General features: G+C 41.6%; 1 non-coding gene across 1 annotated transcript; it reads left to right on the top strand.

The window, feature by feature from the left end:
* Positions 1-20710: 20710 nt before the first annotated feature.
* Positions 20711-20791, top strand: trnas-cga (transfer RNA serine (anticodon CGA)). The gene has a single exon. It is a non-coding gene; the product is annotated as a tRNA-Ser (tRNA).
* The last annotated feature ends 951 nt before the right edge of the window (positions 20792-21742 follow it).

The raw sequence follows: 21742 nt of genomic DNA, 5'->3' as shown, positions 1-21742 counted from the left end.
ATGGGAGTCATGGCAGAAGAAAAGGAGCAGTAAGCATGTGGGGAAACAGAGAAGCAGCAGAGAGTATGGGTGAGCAGGGTAGAATGCAGGAATTAGGGACAGTCAGGTTCTGTGTCAAGGCAGCAGGTGGATTCGGCACTGAGAGAGGTGTGTGAAGGAGAGGATACAGGGAGCAGTGACACAACACCTCAACTCCTTCCACCCACTCTGCCATGAACTTGCAGATCCTGGGCGTCATCTATCACCACTGTCTTCTCTACCAACGTCTGGAGGAAGACCGCCTCATCTACTGCCTTGGGAAACTTCAATCCAATGGCATCAATGTGGATTTACCAAATTCCTCATTTCCCATCCCCTCGCCTTACGCCAATTCCAACCTTCTCGCTCAGCACCATCTTCATGACCTGTCCCATCATTTAATCTTCCTTACCAACTATCCGCTTACACTTCGCTCCTACCTAACACCTTCATCCGTACGTCCATACACCTATTGCGCTATCAGCATCCTTTTACCAGCCCCATGCCCTCCTATTTATTGCGCCACGCTCGGGGGTCCCAGCCACATTCTTAATGAAGGGCTTTTGGCTGAAACGTCAACTTTCCAGTTCTACGGATCCTGCCTGACCTGCTGTGCTTTTACAGCACCAATCTAATCTTTACTCTCTGAGCTCCAGCATCTACATAATTCACTTTCGCTCGCAGTGAGATAAGGAGGCAGTGTGGCGGAAGTTCAAGGCCCAAGAGCATTGGGGTGCTTACGAGGCGTTCGGAGGCAACGGCGGAACAGGTACAGGCATTCGGTAGAGGGGTCATGTGCACAGTAGCGATTGGAGGGGCGAGAAAATTGCGGGAAGCCGTGAGCAGAGCCGGCAAAGGGATGAGTAATTCGGAAGACAGAAAGCAGGCAAGTGTGAGGAAACAGGAAAAACACAGGTTCTAAAGCTGTGAGGTCAGGTGTGGCAAACAAGTGAACGGGTAAGAGACAGAGTGACAGTACGAGGTGGGCAGCAGGAACAGGAGGAAAGCAGAGTAGAAAGAGAGTAGAAACTGGTAGGTAATAAGGTGGTTTCAAGAGGAAAGAGCGACAAGTCAGGGAAGGGTGCTGCAGTGATGGGGCAGGAAGAGAGTCACAGGAAAACAGGGAGAAGGACAGAGGAGGGGCATAGCTAATGCGATACGACTGGCAAATCAGGCAAAGTCTAGGGGCAGTGACCAGAGAGGGGAAGGAACAGCTGGACGGCTATGAAATGAGGGAGGGGAACAAGCCGTGGTAAACGGGGGATTGGACGGATGGTGGAGCGACAGCGCTGAAGCGGGACCAAGGGATAATTCCGGTGACAAGAATGCCCCTTGCTGTTGCGCTCTCTCAATGCCCAGGAGTCACAGTGACACCAGTGTTTGTTGGAGCGAAAAAAGCCGCCACTCTAACTGTGCTGTCATGGCAACAGGCCCACACGTGGTCACACTTGTCTAAATCCTCGACAGCCTTCACTCTGTAGGCTTCGCTGTGGCAGCGCCTACCCACCTCGGACGATGTTGATTGTCCCCTGGCTCAGTTCGTTGAAAAGGCTGAATCCAGCTTCTGGAGGAAATAACCCAGCACGTCTGAGTTTTCACCTGGATGTACGGAGCAGTGACATCGTTGTGTAACAACGTATGACGTTGACCGTGAAGAAGTGTCATTCCAAGTAACTCGGGCTCATTATTCATTCATAATAATCGTAGGTTTGGACTTGATGGCAGCAGAACACAGCACACATACAGGAAAGAGTTGTCACTCTTTCTGTATCTGTCCAATCAAAACCTTCCCTTTTCTTCGAAGCATCTCTGATTGCTGAGTGGCATAGGCGTGGAACTTGTAATCTCAAGGGTTTTCCTCTTGCAAGTTCGAGCCCAAAAAGGTGGAATCTTTAAAAAAGGATTCTGACCAGAATACCATCAGCCATGATCATGCTAAATGGTGGAGCGGCCTCGAAGGGCTGAATTGTCGATGCCTGATCCTAATTTCAACTTTTCCCTTGGAACAATATTTCAAGTGAAATTCTGGGATGAATTTGGAATGTTTTTGCAGAATATGACATCAGCGACTCTCAGTTTCAACGACAGAAATAAGTTATCTTTTTGTTGCTCCAAAACATGTTTCGATTTCCAACTTCACGAAAGTAAAGATTCGAGACCATATTTTTGCTGCTAGTCGCATTCGCTCTCAAAAGGTCTCGCTCTCAAAATTTCACACTCTCAATAAAACCTATCTCCTGCCACGGGGCAAACATCCCACGAAAGTAACATTACTCGAATGTGTGACTCACAGAGTCACAGAGTCTCAGCTGTTGGCAACTGGTGACATTCGGAATTGAGATCCATCTGTGGGATCTGAATTTCATTCACAATAGATATCAATTGCAGACGTCTGGCCAATGGGGCTCTGTGCACTTGAATATATTCGCAATGCTGATCTATCTGCAGACATTTGGAGACATTTCCATGCAACTGTACCTGCTTGTCCTTGGTCGTGTTTCTTAAAATTGGCAACTGCCTAAATACAGTTAAAATTTCGGCATACTGGCGACTTCCAGCGTCTGAAAGAAGTTAGCCTGATCTCTGAGTTGAAAATTTGCCAGTTTCGGTTATTAATGCGACATTAACACAGAACTAGTGTGACTGTGAAAATGAATCAGAATAAAAACACTTTTTGGCTCAGGAAGACATGGGATGAAGAACGATTTGTTAAGGAAACGGGACAGTTGTCATTGCGGCAAGACACTGACGACTTCTTCGGCACAGGGACGATAGTAGTGGCCTTGAAGCACGTTCCCAATTCAGGGAAATTTTACATATGTCCATGAGAACATTGGCTAGCGCGTCAGAGCATCCTCTGAGCAGACTGTGAGGGATGTTATGTGGTCCAGCAGTGTTACGTTGCTTGACTGTACATGGAGTTTGCCCCACGTCAATCGTGACAAGTATCAACACCTGGTGATTCAGAGGGAGAATAGTCTTCCTCGCTTCCACATCATTTCAATGCTCACACCCTGCACAGAAAAAGTTCAACTCATCCTGGATTGGGGCGTCACCAGCACAAACAGACAATGCTATGCTGTGGTTGGTGATGGCCTTAATAATCTTCGACATGCTCTGCATATCACCACTTTCCTGATAAAGTTTGTATATTCTCTATGTGTATGCATGCTTTGCCTCTTTGATGGCCCATGATATCTATCTATATCTGCCTGACCGATTGTTGAATGAAAATCACATTTATTGTACTTACGTTTGGTACATGTTTCACAGTAGCTGTTTTAAAATTAAATTTCACTGAATATTTGAACATAAATTTTCATCTTAAAGTTATAATCTTGCGTCATCCCAGTCTTGCAATATCTGGCATTGATATTTAACGTAATAACAGTAAATCAGGGCCAGCATGTTCTGTCCAACATTTGATACAGTTAAGCAATCAAATCGTGAAAATAACTTGCATTATAATGCTCTAACCGAAAGGGACTTTCTTTTAAATTCCAGGCAGAGACTCAGGATTTGCATGGAGACAGAGACAAAGAAAGAGAATGTGATAAATGACCTCAGCTGAAACAATGTGACATATTGACCATAAGATGTATGGACACGTTTCAAGATTCCAGCTGTATGACAGTTCTGTAAGTGAAAAAGTGCTTCCGTTGTCACGAATTTGCGATGCCCCAGAGTGCCTTAACGCATGTGCTCAATACATGTGCATTAAAACATGTGCTCATGAATACTCCAATTCTGCAGATAGTAATGTAGCATTTTATGAACAATATATATTTATACAGTTTTTTTTTAGTTTTAATTGATATGCCATTTTATAAGCTGCAAATATTAGATATAAAAATTAGGTGATCTAAAAACTGGTCGCTTAGTTGAGAGTAATATACTCCAGGAATCTAAAATAACGCCTATGGAAAGGAAATTATTAGAAAATCAAGTATTTGCTTCTTGCAGAGACAGGAAAACGTTAAAAATTGTGTAACGTAAAAATCTCAAGATAAAACCTGAATTATCATCACTTTAAGCTAGCGGTTATCACCCTGTCACTGTCTTCATAGATAAAGGCTGATTGGTTAGATTTCTCAGAACACGGCTGATGCATACCAGAAAAAAACCCCCCAAACTCAACAGCCATCGTTCAGCTTCACAGAAAAAAAATATTTTGAACTGCTAGAAATGCATAGCAGCGCTGCTAGCACCATGGTTTCAAAGTGGGTTCGACTTTTCAGCTAATAACCTTCCATTGGAATTGAAAAATATTGCCAGATTTGCTGAGCATTTCGATAATTTTCCAAGTTTTGTTTCTCCAATCTTCAAAGGAGTTAGAAGAACCTTCATCAGCAGTAGCCATGTATCCCGTCATTAACTCAAGTACATGTTCAAAGGAGAACAACTGTTAGAAATTCTCCGACAGTTGTCAAAGAATTCAAAACGTATCGAAAAGTGAGGGCACTGGTTCACATCTGTCTTACCTGATATCCGACTGCCATTACAGATTTGATTCAGTTAGCAAGCTGGGGCTCAGTTGCAGGCTTAAAAAGTCAACATAGATGTAGCCCCTAAGGGAGTAAAATTGATAGTGCAAGGTGTTCTGAAAAGATAGGAAAACAAGGAAAGGACGTTTATTGGTGGTATTGTTTGAGAGGAATATTGAAGTGATGAAAGAGAAAACCGTATGAGTTTCAAAGACAAAATTGGGCCAAAGATAAATATTAACAAGTGTTCAATTTCGCTCAACAGTGTCGTTCATAGATCACCTATTCTGGAAAGGTAGTCGCTGAACAAATCGGAATCGCAGTTCATATTGAAAAAGAATATGTTATCATTTTGTATCATCAATCATAAACGTTATGTTTATCGTGACATCTTATTTAGACTATATTTCCACATATTCGCACACAGAACATTTATCATAACTCCACGTTTTAGAGACATGGATTTGCTTCCTACTGATTCTCCTATTCTGATCAATATTGAAAATAATAATCAGGAACATCTGATCATTTCGCCAAATACTTCTGAAATGTTGGCCTTTGAGCTCTCTATTTTGAAAACGTTAGCAATTCTTCTTCTCTCTTAATTTAAGTTAGTGCGTTCATAACTTCTTCCGAGTATACATTTACTTATTCACTCATACTCCAAGTTTAATAGGTTGCTCTGTCCTCTGGCCAAAGTTCCAAATGGACATTCTGTCAAGTTCCTTCACATTCAACTCACTCCATTCCTTATTTGTCTTCAGGAGCAGGAAAAGACAACACAGAAGTCTGGTCATGACACAGATTCCCAAAATGACTATGACGAAGACTCGCATGGAGAACCTATTTGGGAAAATTGAAAGACTTGACACTTATGGAATATTCTAATATGGATTTTGAATTCGTTGCAAATAGAAACTGAATGGAATTAAGTTGTATTTCTTTGTTGATTAACAGCATGTTGCTGCAACATAAATTAATTGGGGTTGTGAATTGTCAGGAAGATAGAAAGAATTATAAGTGCGGTCTAGAAAAGTTGAATGTGCAAGGAAGCTGATGCAGTACAGTGTGAATTTGTATGAATCTATGCAAACTGGAGAGGGAGTACAGCACCATCACCAGGCTGACACGGGAAATGGCAATATTGTCATTTGAAGCGATTGGTTCACCTTGGTATGCATCCACTTAAGGTTAGAAAAATGGAACGGAATCTGATTGAAACACATACAATTATGACAGGAATAGAGAGATTAGATGCATGTTTCCCCCGATTGCAGAGTGTACAACGAGGTGTCCAAGATTTAGTATGGTTCGTGGAACTATTAGGACTGACATGAAGAAACATTTCTTGAGTCAGAGAGGACACCTCGGTAATTTGCTACCACATTAGAATATGGAGAGCAGTACCACATAACGTTATGGAGGGCTGGTCACCGACTATATGCAAGAATACATTAATTGCATTTGATTTTTTTAAATAAAAGCTTCAAAGGGCGTGAAGTGAGCGCAGGAATATGGTATGAAGAGTGCGGATTAACCGAGATTATGTAGAATGACAGAATGTGCTGGAGGTGACTGACTTGGACATGGAGTGGAACTAAGAGTCAACAGCTTCAGATGAAAACGAGTACGATGTTTACCGACGCTGACGCTGAAGAGAGGAATTCAGACAATGAATTGTGAGGCCGTAGACAGAGTGTGTCAACAGAGTTGATTGTGCGGGTCAGGAGAAGTCACTGTAGGAGATTCTCAGGCTGCAATTTTTTAGATAGCAATAAAAACTAGCTAGTGCAGTTTCTTGCAGTTGAAGGACATTATAAAGTTGTTCTAGCAATATGCTGGACATGACTTTAACAGATGTAGTTCTCAGGAGGGCTGGTATTTAGCAATTGGCGTTTTCTCCACTATGACTCCATTCAATTTTATGCGCATAGTCCAAAGTGCTAACTTTTTGACTGCACTCAAGCAAGTGGTAACTAAAGATTCGAACGGCTGAACCTTCCCCATTCACTGACAAATCTCCGTTCATGACCTTCACCACATGCATGGGAAAAAAAATCTCCAACGCAATTTTGTAGTCCTGAAGAAATTTTACAATTTTGGTCATTAAATCTGTTGAAACCGATTATTTTGATAGCAGGAACATCTTTTGAATTGGGTGATTCTGCTTAAACTTCATAATTACACTCCTCCACGTTCGCGTAATTGGGTTTCCTATTATAGTATGCATCTTCCTTAATGTTCAACAATCTCCCACTTACATACACACAGGACATTGCACCAGTGGATTGCGATTGTGGTGGGGTGTGTAGTGGAGCTGGGTGGCGTTTCGAATATGTGCAGATGCATGTAAGTCCTTAGCACTTTGTTCTGTTTTTAGTAGAATCCTAACGGTGCAGAGACCAACAAGTCCACAACGATATCTGAAAGAGTAACCGAATCAGGCGCATGTCCCCTACCCGATTATCCTAAATTTGCACGTTGCAAATGCATCTAACCAACACTTCCTTGAACACGAAAGGAAAATTCGCAAGGCATTCTGCTAACTTTTAAGTCCTTGGGTTGTATGATATTCTTACATTATCTAACAATCGAAATTCGGACGCACGAAAAATAGAAGGAAATTCCTCAATGGACAATATTGTACTCATTACGCCCGAGGTATGACCAAGGCCTGCTTGACATTTTGTTTTTTTCTGTGATGCTCTCTAAAAATAGGAAAGAATGAACTGAGCTTGCATGCAGAAAGACTTACTTTTCTTAATGTGATGTAACATTTTCTTCAGAATGTAACCTTCCGGTTGAAAAATACAAAACCACTTGGTTTTAATTTCTGCTTCACCCCACACGTATCTGTCCATAAATTTCATTATAATGTCATGCAATATTTTAACTATGTTGACAATGCTACGTGGTTTCTGCTGCCATGCTGGTGAGCGGAGATACGGGTCATAACCTCAGGATTTGATTCACAATTATGCTTTGTGGTGGGAGACGAGGTACAAAGTAATTCCATATCGACACAATACTCGCTGAAACTTAATGCCTTCTGAACCATTAGGGATGGAAAATAAATGCTGACCACGCCAGCCACATAATCATCCCATGAATGAATTTTGAAAATACTGTAATAGGAAGTTAGGGAATGGAATGCACCACATGGAAATGTCCTGGGAAAAGAAACAATGGAGGCAATTAAGAGACCATTGGGTAATTATACAGAAAAAAAAGTGAAAAAATTAAGGCGAAAAATCAGGAGACATTCAGAGGAAATGGGTCTCATTTAACAATCGCCATCAGGCACGTTTCAGATGGGGTTCGCTAGAATAGTCCCAGGTATGGAAAGTTTCATATTTGGGGAATGCTTGGAGACTGAGTCTATACTCGATGGAGTTTGGAAGGATGAAAGGGAATCTTATTCAAACATAAAGAATACTGAAAGGCCAAAGCAGAGTTGATGTTGGAAAGGTATTTGCATTTTTGAGAGGGACTCCTGTCCGAGTACACAGCATAAAGGGAAGACCTTTTAGAACGGAGAGAAGCAGAAACGTCTTAAGCCAGTGAGTCATGAATCAAGGGAATTCATTTCAACGGGAGACTATGGAAGTCAGGTCATTGGATATATTTAAGACTCAGATAGGTTAATGAGTGTCAAGGAAATCAAGAATAACGCGCATAAGGTAGGACACTAGTGTTGAGAAACTGAACATTCACTATGAAATGTGGTGAAGACCCAATGGGCTTAATTGCGTAATTTCTGCTCTTATGCCTTAATGTCGTCGACATATCGAATGGTGTCCTTTTCCATCATAATAATTTTGTGATTCTATGAACTGTGTCTTCAATCCAGTTGATCATTATCTCCATCTGACTTCAGGTGCTCCAAAATATATTAGCCTTATGGAACCGCAGAGGTAGGTTTGTTTGACAACATTCTGTGATGATTCTTGTAATTCAATCAATATTTACCTGAACTCTGCACTTTTATCCACAAGGCAGTTTTTAAGCGCCTGAGACATAGTCGTTTTCTTCACTGAAAAAAATTGATTTTAAAATTAATTTTATCAATGAAAATGCGTTTTGGGGAACAATGGAAAAGCCCTGTATTAGAGCGAGAAAGTCGCATCTTTGGTGTGTATGCTGGCTAATGGTGAAAGGACAGAAGAGCACGTGTAGCTGATTTATTATGGAAAGCATGCTCCACTATTTAAGATGATCACGGGTGCACGAACACATCTAAGCGTCGTACAGGCACAAACACATGAAGATTCAGGCCATTGTTATTTCGAAAAACGAATAAACGTAACTTAAAGACATTCAAAGACCGAATATCCACGGTTCACTGTAGTCGACAATTGCAAACCTTCACAAGGATTAGGTTAAAATTAAATAGTACTCATAGTGATAATAAATCAGAATACCTTGTTTTAAATTGTGCTCATCGGCTTCCAGATTCATAAATGAGAGCACACAACTTAACTGCAGCATCCTTTATATCTCTTCAAATATTTTGCAAGTTTCGCTGAAATTATCTCTCATGTTTTGAAATTGTGAAAAAACATAATGCCGGATTTGCCTAATTTCGACTCAGAGGACAAACACCCAGCTATGGAGTCAATGGTAATGAATATTCGTGGTATTCTGTATATGGCAATAGTATCTTTCCTAAATTTAGGATTACACGTAGCCATACTGTACGCCAAGTACAGTCAAACCGAGCTGCCATACATTGGAAATAATAGTTCTTACTCGTCCCCTAAAATCCTTCAGAATGGTTGTCATTCTGAAGCTTAGACAACAGATTTCTGCAACTGCTGCGAGATTTCATTGAATTATTAAAAACTAAGCCGAGATTAATTTCGAGAAGTTTGTACATCAGACTTACTGCATCAACCAGGTTTCAAACTATGACATTCAAAGACATAATCTACACACAAGTATGATGAAGTCAAATGTTTGCAACTTATTAAATCATGAGGGACATTGCTTCTATGAACAGACAAGGTATTTTCTTGCTGTTGAGGGAGCCCAAAATTAGAAAGCATAGCTTTAAAATTAAAGGGGAAAAATTAAAAGGGACATAAAGGGCAACTTTTTCACTCATGTCTAGAATGAGCTGCCAGAGAAAGTGGTGGGGAATGGTAAAACTACAACATTCAATGGCATCTTTATGGGTATATGAGTAACAAGGTTTAGAGAGATGTGGGCCAAATATTGGCAAATGGAACCAGATTAGTTTAGGATATTTGTCCAGCATGGTCAAGTTGGACAAAGGGTCACTTTCCGTGCTGTATTGCTGTATGACTTGATGACTCTTGAACAACTGCACAAAGGATGCAAATGATTTCATCAAAACAGTTTCCAGTTACAAATCTGCGTTCAATTTTCCTCTCTTATGCTCATAAGTTCTTTAACTGATGTCAGAAATTAAGAGTTTCATTCTTGGATTCATTCCTGTAAATCGATTCTGCATTCTTTCTTATTGCGATGTCTTTTCTCTCATGTGCATCCATACTTAGGTACACAGCATGGATATTTCTGATAACATATTTCTCTGCATATTAAAAATCAGCTGCATATCCGTTTCGCCGCCAGGTTTTGCACAATTGATTCAAAATTGATTGCAAGTGCAGACACAATGAGGCAAAGGACTTGGTTACGTGTGGTGTAGATTGCGTGTCTCTATAACTCGATGACGAGTCATTCCTGCAAGTTCAGCTGTGTCAGAATCCAGATTGCGATGAAAGCTTGTCAACCTGCAAAGTTGACCTTTATCTGGAAGTCTGCAATGGATTTGACGAAATCGTTGCATCTCGACAATTTGTTGTTCCAACAACGTATTTGTTTTATGGAGTCAATTGTTTTACAATGAAAAATTCTGACTTGGCATGAAGCTGCATTGGCCGAGAGAATAAGGCATTGTAGTACAGACACTTGTGTCGAATTTGTCCACGTAGACATGATATCCTGAACTTATCTATTCGCATTTGCCAGCAGTCAGTCTATATCCCCCTAAACCCTTCTTATTGATAGAATCATCCAGCTGGCTTATAAAGTCATAACAATTACCCGCCTCCACCACATCGCATCGTCTGGCTGTTCATTCCATGCACATACCTCCTTCTGCGTGAAAAATTGTCCCATAGGATCCTTGGACATCGTTAGTCTCGAATACAAAACATAGTCGTCTACTTCTGGACTACACCATTCGAGGGGAAAGACCTGTTATATTTATCCTATTCGTGTCCGTCATGATTTCATAAACCTCTTAAAAGCCATCTCTTAGTCTTGGTGCTCCAGGGAAAGCACTCCCAGCCGACTCAGTCTCTCTTTACATCTCAAATTCTCTAATTTGGGACCGTGTCTGTGAACACTTTATGATCCTGTTCAAATTCCACAAAATTCTTCTGCTAGGAAGAAAACCAGAATAGCACACAATGTTTAAACAGTGAACTGTACAGTCTCAAGATGATCTCCCCACTCCTATACTCAATGCACTGACTAATAACGTGAAGAATACCAAGCAACTTCGTCACTGTCGTATCTGTATGCGACTCTACTTTCAATAAATTATGAACCAAGGTCTCTTTGTTCAGCAACACTTCCCAGAACTTTGCCATTGAGACTTGCCCAATGAAAAAGCAGAGGCGTCCATAGATGTTCCCTGAACCAGTCCTGAATTTAGGAGCAATAGATGCAGTAAATCGGTTCTAAGAAATCCAGGCAAATCTCTTGTGGGTTGCAATAGTTCTTTGGGGCCATTCATGGAGATAACAGACAGTAGTGTAGATAAGATTTATTAGTCATTTCTACCAGAGACTGCGTTGCTCCAGGAACAAGGTGCTACTTGCACACACAAGCTACACGACAGCTCAGTCATAAACAGAGCAGCATAAAGTGCACACGAATTGCAAAATATGCCAGACAGGGCAGCAATTCCTAACAAGACAATAGGGACAATGGTAGACAAATTACAATGAAACAGTGAATGATGATTAATCAAATATTGTTTCAGCGGCCATTCAAAATATCGTTCAAAAATTGCAGTTGGAAGAGAGTTTCATCATGCATTGTTAGGAAGTCTGAAGGCTTGTGTGAAGAAAGCTATGTAGAATCTTGCCGTGAGAGATTCTATGCTCTGGTATCTTCTGCCAGATGGCAGGAGGGTGAAAACCGTTAATCAAAGATATGTGGGGTCGTTCACAATGCCGTTGGCTTTGCAGATGCCGTGTGTGGTGAAGACGCCTGTCATGGAGAGAAGACGATCCCGATGAAAGGTTTAGCTTTCCTCACAACACGTTGCCGGGTCTTATGATTCACGATGACGTAATTTCCGAACCAGGCAGAGATGCAGCTGCTCAGTGTATTCTCAATTACCCCGCTGTGGAAAGTGAGGAAAGGAAATGTCAAATGGGATTTCCTGAACTACACAGAGAATGGAGACGCTGCTGGACTTTCATGGCTATGAAGTTGGTATTGAGTGACCAGGTGAGATTAACTGAAAAATGGATGCCAACAAATTTGATGCTCTTCGCAATCTCTACATGTAAAACGTCGACATCTTGCAGAGACTGACCGGTCTGAGTTTTCCTGAAGTCGGAACCATCTATTTCGATTTGTCCGTGTACATAGACAGGTTGTTGGCTCTGCAATCGTCCATTAGCCTCAGCACCTTCTCACTCTGTGCTGACTCTACGCTCCTGTTAATGAGATACCGTACCGAGGTGTTGACTGTGAACTTAATAATATAATTTGAGCTGGACATCAATGCTCAGTCGCCTGAACGCACTGTGATCACCCCGGAATACACAGCCTCAGGGAGCCCCAGTTTTCTGTGTGATGCTGCTGGAGATGCTGTTCCCAATTCGGGTTGACTGAGTTCTCCCAGCTACAGAGGGACATATTCAAGCGCAGGAGACTCAGCTTTCCAAAAAAGAACTTAGGAATAATACTGGTGAATGCAGAACTGAAGATAATGAACAGTAACCTAATTGTATGTTTCCTTATTCATCAGGTGGGTGAGGGCCACATGGAGGATGATGAAGATGGCATCATCTGTTGAGCGGCTGGAACGATATGCAAACTGCAGAGTATCGAATGAAAGTGGGGGTGTGGTGGGCAGCAGAGCATAAACATGCCTCATGACGAGCATCTCGAAACAGTTCATGATTATGAGTGTTGATGCAACGGGGCAGACGTCACTGAGGCAAGACACTGAAATATTCTTCGACACAGGGACAATGGTAGTGTCCTTGAAGCATGTTGAACGATGGCACAACTCAAGGAAATGTTAAAGATGTCCGTGAGGACATCCATCAGTACGTCAGAACATCTTCTGAGCAATCTGCGACGGATGTTATATGGTCCAGCAACCTTACGCGGGTTTACTCAGCATAGATCTTTCCTCACGTCAGTCCTAAGAAGTCACAATACCAGTTCATTGGTTCCGGAGTGGGGGAGTGGGAGCGGGCGTGGTAGGAATGGCCTTCCCCGCTTTCACATCATTTCATGACTCAAACCATGCATAGATGTTGTTCAACTCATCTGGGAAGTCGGTATCACGAGCACAAGTTGACGATGCTATGTTGTCTTTGGTGATGGCCTTAACACTCTTCAATCTGCTCGGCATATCACCACTGTCCTGATAAAGGCTTTGTGTTTTCTGTGCGAATGCAAGCTTTGTCTTTTTCATGGGGTTTGAGTATCATTTATATCTGCCTCAGGGATTGACGAATTAAAGCTGTGTATCTCGCTTTATCATTTTTTCATGTTTCATGGTAGCTGATTTAAAATGAAATTTCACAAGATATTTGTATATAAATTTTCAGCTGAAAACAACTACTCTTGCGTTATCACAGTCTTGCAATATCCGGTAGGGATATTGAATGCAAATCACTGGAAATATTTGCGGCTCCAAAGTTCATACAGTGAAGCAATCAAATCGTTAAAAAAATAATTACAATGATCTACCCGAGAGGACTTCTTTTAAGTTCCAGACAGCGACTCAGGGTGGACAACGAGGCAGAGAAAAAGGGAGCAAATGAGATAATGAAATGTATAGACATGTTTCACAATTCAGATCTTTGACAGTTCAGGATGTGTGGAATCGCTGCCATTGTCACGCATTTGCGATGTCCCAGAATGCTTTAATACATGTGGTCAATAATTAGGGGATAATACACTGATTCTGCAAATGGAAAAGTAACATCTTATTAGCAATATATAATTATGCACATTTTTATAGTTTTAATGCATATGTCATTCTTTACAAGCTGCAAGTATATTACATATGAAGGTTAGGTGAAACATAAATTGACGGCACAGTTGAGAATTATATACTCCAGGAATCAACATTAACGTACATGGAAAGCAAATTAATGGAAAAGCAAATATTTGCCTATTTAGACAGAGACAGGAGAACGTTTAGAATTTTGAAACGCAAAAGTCACAAAATAAAAATCAGTTATTACCCTGTGGCTGTCTTCAGAGATTAACAGCAACGGATGGTCGGTTAGACTGCTCAGAACGCTGCTGATGCACATTAGGGGAGTTGTGAGTTGTGAAGAAGATAGAAGGAAGTATAAGGGCAGTCAAGAAAAATTGTATATGCAAGCAAGCAATACGGTGTGATTTCGCATGAAATTATGCGAAATGATTTCAAAAAGGAAGAGGTGGAGAGGTCATCCAACGATAACAACAAGCAGACACTGGAAATGGCAGCCTTGTCATTTAAGAAGAGATTGATTCGGCTGCATATGTTTCCACTAAATGTTAGATAAATATAACGGAACATTATTGAAATGCATAAAATTCTCTTAGGAATAGAGAGAGTAGCTGGATGTTTCCGAGTATAGAACGAGGACTTCCAGAATTATATGGTGCATGGAACAAAAGGATTGACATGAAGAAACATTTCTTGAGTCAGAGAGGACACCTCTGTAATTCGATACCACAACAGGTTGTGCTGGCCAAATCTCCGAGCATATGCGAAAATACATTTATTTGATTTGATGTCAAAAGATTCAGGGGGCGTGAAGAGCAAACAGGAATATTGTAAGGAGGCAGACAATTAACCAATATTATGTAGAATGACAGAGTAATGCTGAAGTGTCGAATACCTGCTCTTAGCTTTAACGTTTCGATCTCTGTATGCAGATGACTTGGAGGTGACTGACTTGGACAGGGAGTGGAGCTGAGAGTTAACAGCTTCAGAAGAAAACGAGTGCTATGTTTTCAGGTGCTGATGCTGAAGAGACGAAAGTAAATCATGAATCGTGAGGCCGTAATTCGATCCTGTTGATTCATCAGAGTTAATCGTGCGGGTCAGGAGAAGCCATTACAGATGATTTCCAGGCTGTAATTGGTTAGGTAGCCAGGAAAGTAAACGTTAGTTCAGTTCCTTGCAGTTGAAGGACATTGCAAAGTTGTTCAAACAATATGCTTTATCTGATGTTGACAGATTCCTGTGATTGTCATGCCATGGCTGTCCAGTGTTCAGCTCTTAACGCTTTCCCCGGTGAAGGTTAGTTCAGTTCCTTGCAGTTGAAGGACATTGCAAAGTTGTTCAAGCAATATGCTTTATCTGATGTTGACAGATGCCTGTGATTGTCATGCCATGGCGGTTCAGCTCTAAACGCTTTCCCCACTGTGAATCACGTTCAATTCCTATTCAGGAGTTGAGCCTTCGAAGCTCTTTTCTCGGTTGCATGAGAATAGTTTCTGAAAGGAAAACTTTCTCTTCACGATAGACTCAAACATTTGTCACAAATAATCGAGGAGTACTTCCAGTCCATTCAATCCTATACGCGTGGTGCAAAGTGCAAACGTTTTGACCAAGTGGTAATCAAGGATTCAAAAGGCTGCATCTTCTCCATTAACTGATATAAAAAGACAATCACCGTTCATGAACTACACCATGCAAGTTGGAAACGATCTCATTCGCAATCTTTGTTGAACTGAAGTAATTTCCCAATTTCATTCCATAAATCTGTTGAAACCAATCTTTTTGAATGCAGGAACATCATTTCAGTTGGGCGACTCTGGTCAAGTTTCACAATATCACTCACCCACGTTCTCGAAACCACGTTTCGTTTTATAGTGTATGTCTTCCTGAAAGTTCAGCACCTTGCAACTTACATGTACGCAGTAAAACGCGCTCGTGCACTACCATTGTGGTGGGGTGGGTGGTGGAAATGAGTAGCATGTTGAATATGTGCACATGCATGTTAGCCAGAATTAGCACATTTTTTGAAAATGGAATCTCTAAGGTGCGGAAACAGATCCTTTGGCACAACAAGTCCACACCAACACTGCAAGATTAACCCAATCATCAACATTCCCTTTTCCCCGTTATCCTATATTTACACGTGACAAATGCACCTCAACGTGCTTGAACACTGTGGGGAGTTTTGCATTGTCAGTTCTGCTAATGTGCATATTTTTAGGTTGTGGGAGAATCTTGCATTATCTAGCAGGAGAATTTCAGGGACAGGGAAAAAGGAAAGAGTGCAATGTTTCAATGAACCATTTTGCACTCACAACGTCCGAGTCATGACAAAAGGGCTGCTTGACATTTTGTTCTTTGTGACGCTGTCGAATAGAATAAAAGAATGAACTGAACTGGCGTGCAGAAAGGCTTACTTTTCTAGATGCGCAACCCAGTTTCTTCAGAGTATAACCTTCTTACAAGTGTGTACTTAGGTCTAAAATGTACAAAACTCCATCCTTTCAATGCCTGCTTCACTCCACGGGCATCTGTCCATAAATTTCCTTATAATATCAGACAATCTTTTGAAGTAATGCTTATTTTCAATTCTGGCAGTGTTTCTTCTGTTCTGCTACCATACTGGTGAGCGGAGGTACCTGTCATATCTTTACCATTTTTAGATTAGATTAGACTTACAGTGTGGAAACAGGCCCTTCGGCCCAACAAGTCCACACCGACCCGCCGAAGCGCAACCCACCCATACCCCTACATTTACCCCTTACCTAACACTATGGGCAATTTAGCATAGCCAATTCACCTGACCCGCACATCTTTGTGACTGTGGGAGGAAACCGGAGCACCCGGAGGAAACCCACGCAGACACGGGGAGAACCATTTGATTCACCATTGTCCATTACGATGGGAATGTAAGTTCAGATCCACACAATTTTCGTTGAAACTCAATACCTTCTGAACAATTAGAGATGGACAACAAATGCTAACATAGCCAGCCACATAATGATCCCCTGAATGAATTTTTCAGAACCTACAATGACAAACTAGGGAATGAGATCCACTATATGGAAATGCCCAAAAACAAAAGCAATTGAGGCATTCAAGTGGGCATTGGGTGATCATATGAATAGTAATAGTGTGCAAATTTAGGACGAAAAATCAGGGGCTGTTCATGAGGTAATGATTATCGGTTAACAATCGCTAACAGGCACGTTTCAGAATCGGTCTTCTGGAATGGTCCAAGGAATTAAACGCTTCATGTTTGAGGAAATCTTGAGGATTCTGGATCTTTACATTATGAAGGCTGGAAAGATGAGGGAGAATCTCATTCAAACGTAAAGAATACTGTATGGCCAATGCAGAGTAGATGTTGGAAAGCTGTTTTCATTTTGGGAGAGACTCGTAACCGAGTGCACAGCCTTAGGACGAAGGGAAGACCTTATTGAGCGGGGAGAAGGAAAAATATCTTCAGCCAGCGAGTGGTGTTTGAAGGGAAAACATTGCCACAGAAGGCTAGAGAGTCCAATTCGTTTAGTATTTTTAAGACTGTGGTAGATACCTGAATGAGTATCAAGGATCAAAGGAAAATGGGGTATACAAACTTTGCGAAAGTGATCAGCTATGATTGAATAGTGGATCAGACCCCATTGGCTTAATTGCATAATTTCTGCTCCTACGCCCTATGGTCTGTGATATAGGAATGGCATCTTTTTCAGGCTTACCAATTTTGTGCTTGTATGAACTGTGTCTTCAATCCAATCGGGTGTTTATCTTCATCTGCCTTCATGTTGTCCGAAGTATAATTGCCTTATGAAAGGGTGCAGATTGCTTGGTTTCGCAATATTCTGTGATGATTCTTGAGATGCAGTCAATGTTATCTGAACATGGCCTTCATATTTACTGACAAAATTGGAAAAAAAATGTTTAAATTATCTTTATCGCAAAAATGTGTTTTTGGGACCAATGGAAGAGCCCTGTATGACGGGATTATTATCAATGGAGCAGGTTCACTCTGAGTGAAGTATCTTTGGAGTGCATGCAGGATGATTGCGAAAGGTCAGACGATTTATACTGGAAAGCATGCTCCACTGCTTATGTTGATCACGGACGCTTGAACACTTCTTAGCCTTGTACAGGTATAATCGCGTAAGGCTTAAGGCCGTTGTTAATTCAAAAAGTAACAAACATAACTTAAAGGCATTCAAAGATCAAATATCCATCGTTCACTGTAGTGGAGAAACTTCTCCAGACTAAGACTCAAATTTAATAGTTCTCACTGTGTTCATCAATCACAATGCTTAATTTTAATCTTTTGAGCAGCTTCTTCTGGATTAATCAGTGAGGACACACAATTTAACTGCACCATACTGTTTATCTCTTCAAAAATTTTGCAGCTTTCAATGAAATCACCTCTTACGTTTTGAAATCGTAAAAATATTAAGACAGGATTTGCCCAATTTCAATTCACTGGATAACGCCAATAGACAAAAGACAATAGGTACAGGAGTAGGCCATTCTGCCCTTGGAGCCTGCACCACCATTCAATTTGATAATGGCTGATCATCCTTTATTAGTATCCTGTTCCTGCCGTATCTCCATAACCCTTGATTCTACTATCATTGAGAACTCTATCCAACTCATTCGTAAATGAATCCAGAGAATGGGCCTTGACTGCTGTCTGGGGTAGAGCATTCCACACAGCCACCACTCTCTGGGTGAAGAAGTTTCTCCTCGTCTCTGACCTAAATGGTCTACCCCTCATTTTTAAGCTGTGTCCTCTGATTCAGCATTCACCTATTAGCGGAAACATGCTTCCTGCCTTCAGCGTGTCCAATCTTTGAATAATCTTATATGTCTCAATCAGAACCCTTCTCAGTCTTCTGAACTCAAGGGCATACAAGCCCAGTCGCTCCAGTCTTTCAGCGTTAGGCAGTTCCGCCATTACAGGAATTGACCTCGTGAACCTACGCTGCACTCCCTCAATAGCCAGAACGTCTTTCCTCAAATTTAGAGACCAGAACAGCACACAATATTCCAGGAGTGGTCTCAGCAGGGCCCTGTGCAGCTGTAGAAGAACCTCTTGGCTTTTATACTCAATCCCTCTTTTTATGAAGACAAGCAAGCTATTCGCGTTATACGCTAATTGCTTTACCTGCATGCTTACCTTCATTGACTGGTGTACAAGAACACCCAGATCTCATTGTACTACCCCTTTACTTGACTTGACTTCATTTAGATAGTGGTTTTGACGCCAAAGTGGACAACCATTAAACTGCATCTGCTGTGCACCTGTTCACTCACCTAAGCTGTCCAGGTCACCTTGTAATCTCCTAACATCCTCCTCATATTTCACCCATACCATCCAGCTTTGCATCATCAGCAAACTTCCCTCGTCAGCCACGGCCACCCATGCCTCCTCCGAGGATTTTTCTTCCTTTTTGAAATGAATTGATCCTGCATCTTCTGCATTATACACAGAAATAACCGCCATTGTTCCTCCACTGTCATCCCTGCTCAGGTATTGCACCATTGAACCTTGGCCAGCTCCTCCCTCTTAGCTCCACATTTCCCTTTATTCAACAGAAATATTATCACTTCCGATTGTAACCTCTCTCTCACAAATTGCAGATCGAAGCTTATTGTATTATGGTCAATACTTCCCAATAGCTCCTTCACTTCGAGGTCTCTGATCAATTCCGGTTCGTTGCACAATACCACATCCAGAATTGCCTTCTCCCTGGTAGTCTCCAGCACCAGATGCTCTCAGAATCTATCTCGGAGGCATTCCACAAATTCCCATTCTTGATGTCCAATTGAATCCTGATTCTCCCAGTCTACCTGCATGTTGAAATCCCCCATTACACATGCAGCAACTTCTTTGCGATAGGTCAATTTCAGCTCCTGTTTCAACTTACATCCGACATCCAGACTACAGTTTGGGGGCCTGTAGATAACTTCCAAGGGTCTTTTTACCCTCAGAATTTCTCATCTCTATCCAAACTGACTCTACATCTCTTGATTCTAGTTCCCCCCGCTCAAGGGACTGAATATCACCCCTTACCAACATGCACGGACCTTTCCCATCTCACAAGTATGATAAAGTCAATTCGTTGTTCTGTGTTAAATCTTGAGGGACATAGATAGGGTGAGTAGACAAGGTGCTTTCCGCTGGTGAGGGAGTGCAAAATTAGAAAGATTATGTTTAAAGTGAGAGGTGATAGATTTAAAAGTGACCAAATGGACAACTTTTTCAGGCGTGTCTATAATGAGTTGCCAGAGAAAGTTTTGGAGACTGGCACAATTACAAAACTTAATGTCATTTGAATTGGAATATAAGCAACCAGCGTTTCGAAGGATGTGGGCCAAATGTTAAAAGGTGGGGCCAGATTAATTTAGGATATCTGTCCAACATGGTGAAGTTGGGGCAGAGGGTCAATTTTCGTTCAAAAAGAATGCAGATGATTCAGCCAAAACGGTTTCCAGTTCCAAAGCTTTGCTCAATCTTCCTCTCTTGTGCTCACAAGTTCTGTACTTGTTGTCAGAACTTAAGAGTTTCATTCCTGGAACTATTACTGTCAATCGTTTCCGAATTCGTTCCAATTCGGATTTTTTTCCCGAATGTGAGCCAGTGTTCAGATATTTAAGATGAATATTTCTGGAACCAAATTGCGCTGAATATTAAAACTTATTAGCATTTCCACTTCAGCACCAGATGCTGGGAAATTGAGTCAAAACCGATCACATGCAAGGAGGCAAATGTGGTGTAAATTCCGTGACTCTATAACTCCACGCAGAATCGTTCTCACAAGTTCATCTGTGTCAAATTCCAGGCCGTGGTGAAAGCTGGACAATCTGCAACTGTAACATTCTCCTGCGTCTCAGCAAAGGTTTTGGCGAAATCTTTGTGTCTTGATAAATTGTTCTTTCAACATTGATGTATTTCAGGTTTTTGGGTGTTTTACATTGAAAACTAGGAGGCAGTCTTGCAGCTGTGATGGCCGAGTGGTTAAGGCGTTGGATTCGAAATCCAACGGGGTTGCCCACGCAGGTTCGAATCCTGCTCACAGCGTTGTACTTATCAAAAGCCATGAATCATTTAGCATGCTTTTGCATATCATGAAACTCGAGCGAGATGTTCAATTAAAAGTCGTTTTTCGCAAGTAAAACTTCCGAAGTAATTTCAAGAGTAACCCAGTCATTTCGAAGAATAAACTATATGTCGAGACAGAAGAAAGCCACCATCATGAATGAGGGTCAACACAGGTGATGATCTATTGTGAAATTTAGATGCTCAGGCGGGAATGAAGCAAAGTAAGATGCAATAAAAAAAACAGTAACTGCAGGCGAGTAATGCCTCATTTTCTAGGATCTGTAGAACTACCAGCTGAAATAATATTTCAGACCCACACTTTATTATTATTCCAGACTAATGGAGTCACAGTCATACAGATGTAGAGCAAGGAAACAGACCCCTCAGTCACATCGTTATGTAGATGAGATATCCTAACTTTGATTAGATTAGATTACTTACAGTGTGGAAACAGGCCCTTCGGCCCAACAAGTCCACACCGACCCGCCGAAGCGCAACCCACCCATACCCCAACATATACCCCTTACCTAACACTGCGGGCAATTTAGCATGGCCAATTCACCTGACCCGCACATCTTTGTGACTGTGGGAGGAAACCGGAGCACCCGGCGGAAACCCACGCAGACACGGGGAGAACGTGCAAACTCCACACAGTCAGTCGCCTGAGGCAGGAATTGAATCCAGGTCCCTGGCGCTGTGAGGCAGCAATGCTAATCACTGCGCCACCGTGCCACTCAACTAAATCTATTCACATTTGCCAGACTCAACTAATATCCCGCTAAACCCTTCTTCTTCATAGAATCATCCACATGGCTAACAGACTCCACCACTTCCACTGGCAGCTCATATCATGCACATGTCCCCTCTGCCTGCAACTGTTATCCTTCGGTTCCTTGTACAGCTTTTAAGACCAACCATAAACTTATGCTG

The sequence above is a fragment of the Hemiscyllium ocellatum genome, chromosome 50 (assembly GCF_020745735.1).
Source record: "Hemiscyllium ocellatum isolate sHemOce1 chromosome 50, sHemOce1.pat.X.cur, whole genome shotgun sequence".
NCBI classification, from domain to species: domain Eukaryota; kingdom Metazoa; phylum Chordata; class Chondrichthyes; order Orectolobiformes; family Hemiscylliidae; genus Hemiscyllium; species Hemiscyllium ocellatum.
This window is presented reverse-complemented; position numbering and strand designations above follow the sequence as displayed.